The 5,768-nt window shown below is 35.2% G+C and overlaps 1 pseudogene; it reads left to right on the top strand.

Annotated features, from left to right (window-relative positions):
* Positions 1-2,270: 2,270 nt before the first annotated feature.
* Positions 2,271-2,389, top strand: LOC120612344 (uncharacterized; annotated as a pseudogene).
* The last annotated feature ends 3,379 nt before the right edge of the window (positions 2,390-5,768 follow it).

The following is a 5,768-nucleotide window of genomic DNA, read 5'->3' on the forward strand; positions in this document are numbered from 1 at the left end:
ATTACTATATATATATAACTATCTTCTACATTTTCGTAATGGTAACCACACACTAAAGATTCAAAACTGAAGTATATAACATAAAATAAGAAGAACCAGAGGCAAAAGCCACAAACCCAACCAAAAAAAAAAAAGAAAAAGATAAAGATAAAAAGAAAAGAAACACAAGGACAAGGAAGCAATGGAAACACCAAGCTACCAGAAAGCAAAAGATAAAATGGCTATAAAAACACCTCATATTTCAATAATCACCCTAAATATAAATGGACCGAACTCATCAATAAAAAGGCACAGAGTTGAAGATTGGATAAAAAAGCAAAACCCAACTATATGCTGCCTAGAGGAGACACAACTCAGTTCCAAAGACAAATATACACTGAAAGTGAAAGGGTGGAAAATGATATTTCGAGCAAATGGCATTCAGAGAGAATTGGGAGTAGTGATATTAATATCAGATGAAACAGACTTCAAAATAAAAAAGATAAAGATACTGAGGGACACTTCATAATGATAAAGGGAATCATGTACCAAGAAGACTCAACACTTATTAATATCTATGCTCCCAATCAGGGAGCCCTGAAATATGTAAAGCAATTACCAATAAAACTAAAGAGAGAAATGGACCAAAATGCCATCATAGTAGGAGACCTAAATACCCTACTGTCAGATAAAGACAGATCATCCAAACCAAAAGTCAATAAGAAAATAACATCCTTAAATGATACATTAGACCAATTGGACATAATTGACTTTTACAAAGCCTTTCATCCCAAAACAGCTGCTTATATATTCTTCCCTAGTGTACATGGAACATTTTCAAAAATTGACCATATACTGGGATACAGAGATAGCCTCAACAGGTATTACAGTCCTGAAGTCATACAAACCATATTCTCTGATCATAATGCTTTGAAACTAGAGATCAACTGTAAAAATAAAGCAGAAAGAACCACAAATACATGGAGACTAAACAGCATGCTACTGAAGAATAACTGGGTCATAAAAGAAATAAAAAGAGAGATCAAGAGATACATAGAAATGAATGATAATGATAATACAATATATCAAAACTTTTGTGACATGGCAAAAGTGGTCATAATAGAAAAGTTCATATCATTACAGGCCTACCTCCAAAATCAAGAACAAGCCCAAATAAACAACATAACACTTCATCTTAAAAGAAATGGAAAAGAAGGAAAAAATGACGCCTAACGTCAACAGAAGGAAAGAAATAATCAGAATTAGAGCATAAATAAATGAAATTGAAAACAAACAAAAAACAGAAAAAATAAATGCAATAAAGAGCTCGTTTTTTGAGAAGGTTAATAAAATTGACAAATCCGTGGCTAGACTTACTAAAGAAAAAAGAGAAAGGACACAAATAAACAAAATCAGGGATGAAAGAGGGGAAATGATGACAGACACTGCAGAAATACAAAGAATCATACAAGAATACTATAGTGAAGTATATAACACCAAAAATAATAACCTTGAAGAAATGGACCAGTACTTAGAAAAATACAACCTTCCTAGATGGAATTAAGTAAAATTGGAAAATCTAAATAGACTGAGCAGCAGTATGGAAATTGACACAACCATCAAAAACCTACCAAAATGTAAAATTCCAGGACCAGATGGCTTCGCCAGTGAATTCTACCAAATATTCAAAACATATTTAATCTCTATTATCCTCAAACTTTTCCAAAACTTTGAAGAGGAGGCAATACTTTCCAACTCATTTTATGAGGCCAATATCACCCTAATACCAAAACCTGTTAAATATAACACAGAAAAAAGAAACCTACAGACCAATATCTCTCATGAGCCGAAATACAAAAATCCTAAATAAGATACTAGCAAACCGAATACAGCAACATATTAAAAAGATTATACACCACGATCAAGTGGGCTTCATCCCAGAGACACAGGGATGATTCAACATATGCAAATCAATTAATGTGATACACCACATAAACAAATTAAATAATAAGAATCATATGATCACATCAATAGATGCAGAAAAAGCCTGTGACAAGATACAGCACCCATTTATGATCAAAACACTTAACAAAGTCCGTATAGAAGGAAAATTCCTTAATATAATAAAGGCCATATAAGACAAGCCCTCAGCAACATTATACTTAATGGTGAGGAACTAAAAACCTTCCCTCTAAGATTAGGAACAAGACAAGGCTGTCCACTATCGCCATTGTTACTCAGTATAACATTGGAGATCCTAGTGAGTGCAATCAGGCAAGAGAAAGATATAAGTCTACGATCATGCCACCCTGAAAAAGCCCGATGACATCTGATCTTGGAAGCTAAGCAAGGTCAGGCCTGGATAGTACTTGGATGGGAGACCACCTAGGAAGACCAAGTGCTGTAGGGGTGAAAAATAAAAAATAAGGGATTGTAAGCTGACAAGTTCCTTGCAATCTGTGAAATCAACCAAGGGTTACCTTGCTTAAAAAGAGAGAGAGAGAGAAAGAGAGAGAGAGAGAGAGAGAGAGAGAGAGAGAGAGAGAGAGATAAAAGGTGTCTGAATAGGAAGTGAAGAAGTCAAACTGTCACTATTTGCAGAAGACATGATTCTCTATATAGAAAACCTTAAAGACTCCACAAGAACACTGCTAGAAAAAATAAGCAAATACAATAAAGTTTCTGGATATAAGATCAATGTTCAAAAATCCATAGAATTCCTATACTCTAATACTCTAATAATGAAGAATCAGAAAAAGAAATGGAAAAAAGAATTCCTTTGGCAATTGAAAGAAAAAGAATAAAATACTTAGGAATAATTCTAACAAAATATGTGAAGTACCCATATAATGAAAACTATAGGACCCTATTAAAAGAATTTGAAGAAGATATAAAGAAATAGAAAGATATTCTGTGTTCTTGGATTGGAAGAATCAACATAGTTAAAATGACCATATCACCTAAAGTAATATACAGATTTAATTCAATCCCCATCAAAATCTCATCGGCATTTTTTAAATAGAACAAAAAATCATCATATTTGTATGGAAGCAGAAAAGACCCCGAATTGACAAAGCCATCCTGAGGAAAAAAGAATCAGAGAAAAGGCATCACTCTGCCAAACTTCCAATTATACTACAAAGCAACGGTAATCAAAACGACATGGTACTGGCTGCAAAACATACACACAGACCACTGGAAAAGAACTGAGAGTCCAGAAGTAAATCCATATTTATGTGGGCAAATAATTTTTGACAAAAAGGTCAAAAACATACAGTGGAGAAAGGAAAGCCTCTTCAATAAATGGTGCTGGGACAACTGGAAAGCCACTTGCAAAAGAATTAAACTAGGCTGTTGTCTATTACCACACACCAAAATTAACACAAAATGGATTAAGGACCTGAATATAAGATCTGAAACAATAAAATGCATAGAAGAAAACATAAGAACTAAACTCAAGGACCTTGGACTTAAAGAGGATTTTATAAAGTTTACCTCAAAGGCAAGGGAAGTAAAAGAAAAACAAAATGAATGAGACTACATCAAACTAAAAAGCTTCTGCTCAGCAAAAAAAACTGCCAACAAGGTAAAGAGACAACCATCCAAATAGCAAAATATATTTGCAAGCAATGCCTCCGATAAGGGCCTAATATCCAAAATATTCAAAGAACTCATACAACTCAATAACAACAAAAAAAGAAATGATCCAATCAAAAAATGGTCGGAGGACCTGAATAGACACTTCTCCCAAAAAAACATACAAATGGCCAACAAATAAATGAAAAGATGTTCAACATTACTAGCTATTAGGGAAATACAAATTAAAACCACAATGAAATACCATCTCCCACCTGTTAGAATAGCTATAATCAACAGGACATTAATAACAAATGTTGGAGTGGATGTGAAGAAAAAGGAACCCTCATACACTGCTGGTGGGACTGCAAATTGGTACAGCCACTATGGAAAACAGTATGGAGGTTCCTCAAAGAACTAAGAATTGATCTACCATATGATCCAGCAATCCCTCTACTGGGTGTTTACCCCAAGACTTGAAAACTCATATTCAAAATGACATTTGCTCACCGATGTTTATAGAAGCCTTATTCACAGTGGCCAGGGCATAGAAGCAACTGAAGTGTCCTACGATAGAAGATGCGGTAGTACATATATACAATGGAATATTACTCAGACATAAGAAGAGATGAAATACTGCCATTTGCAACAACATGGATGGACCTCAAGATAATCTTGCTAAGTGAAATAAGCCAGACAGAAAAGGTTGAAAATCACTTATATGTGGGATATAAACTTAAAGGCAACGAATGAGCAGGATAAACAACAGAGACTCATGGACATGTACAATGGACTAGTGGTTATCAGAAGGTAGTGGGGAGGAGAGTGGGGAAAAACAAATGAAATGTTAAATAAATAAATAAACAAACAAACAAATAAACAACATTCGTTCTCATTTTTTTCTCATATTCTTCCACAATATTTATTTGTGTTAATAAATGTGTATCAATGCTATAATCAAACAGAAACATTATAATAAAAAGAACAAAAATGATGTTTTTTCTATATAAGTATAGGGCTGCCTTGAGAGGAAATTCATCATGTAAATACAAAAAATTCTGTTGAGAATTATACCTTTCTCAAAGGGGCAGAGAGCGTTCATTGAGATCTAATAACAGCTGGGGAAGACTGACATGTTTAACAGTAAGCTCAGGTGATTTATATTACTTTAGAGTTTGAAAGCTATCTCTCTAGTTTTCATGTCCACTAAAAAGAGAAAAAAAAACCCTCCCTTTGAGGTTCACAAGAGATTTGTGAGGATTATAGTCTAGACACAAGAAACAGAGTAGCAGTGGAAAATTCCAGAAGCAGAGGTCCTAGCCTCATTTGTTTCACTGGTGGAGGTGCTGGGGAGTTAAGAGAAAAATACTGTCCTAGGAAGCTGGAGACCTAGAAGCTGGCATCCTTCTTCTGCCTTTAAGTCGTAGGTGTGTTTGTGTGACCTTGGACAAGGCCCTTCATTTTGTAGAACTCAGAGTATCCTTTCATTTCATGATCTAAAAGTCACACCCAAAAGAAGGCAAAACTTTAAAGTAGGCGACACTTCCCATCTTCCCACCTTACCTGTTTTCAGGGCTATTATCTTCGTGAGATCCCAAGCCCTCATGTCTCCCATCCTAACTACTGAGGATCCTCTATTTCAGCACTCTGTATAAACCAGGAGCAACTTGGACCAGCATCCTCTTCATGGCAAAGTTTACCTGTCAGTCAAGGAATAGTTAATAGTGCCTTGGTGGTTACATTTGCAAGAGGAGCTGAGGCTTGTTGTAGAAGAGGGAATAGAGAACTTTTATGTATACTTTTTGTTCAATTTGGATCATTCACAATGTACACATCGTGTGTGTACAAGTGTGTGTTCATATGCGTGTGTTAAGCCACAACATACTTTGCCTGTCAATTGGAATCCATTTCTCTCATAGCTAAACACACTTGCGAAAAGTGAATTCCCAGTGAGGTAATACAGGCACCACATAATGATAGAAAAATATATACAGCTCAGAAGTATTGGCATTACTACAGGGGACTCAAATACAAACTTCTTAAGAAAGGAGTTCATTTGGGTTAGACACTACTATGTCCTGAAATGAGAGCCCAGGGTAATCTGATTCCAATGCCTGGACTCTCTCCATCATATCATATACGTTGCTTGACCCTACAGCAGGAAATGGAAAGGCTGTGGCTCAAAGAAATATAATGTGTTCAATATATTCCTG

Source organism: Pteropus medius, unplaced genomic scaffold (assembly GCF_902729225.1).
Source record: "Pteropus medius unplaced genomic scaffold, Ma_sr-lr_union100, whole genome shotgun sequence".
In the NCBI taxonomy this organism is placed as follows: Eukaryota; Metazoa; Chordata; class Mammalia; order Chiroptera; family Pteropodidae; genus Pteropus; species Pteropus medius.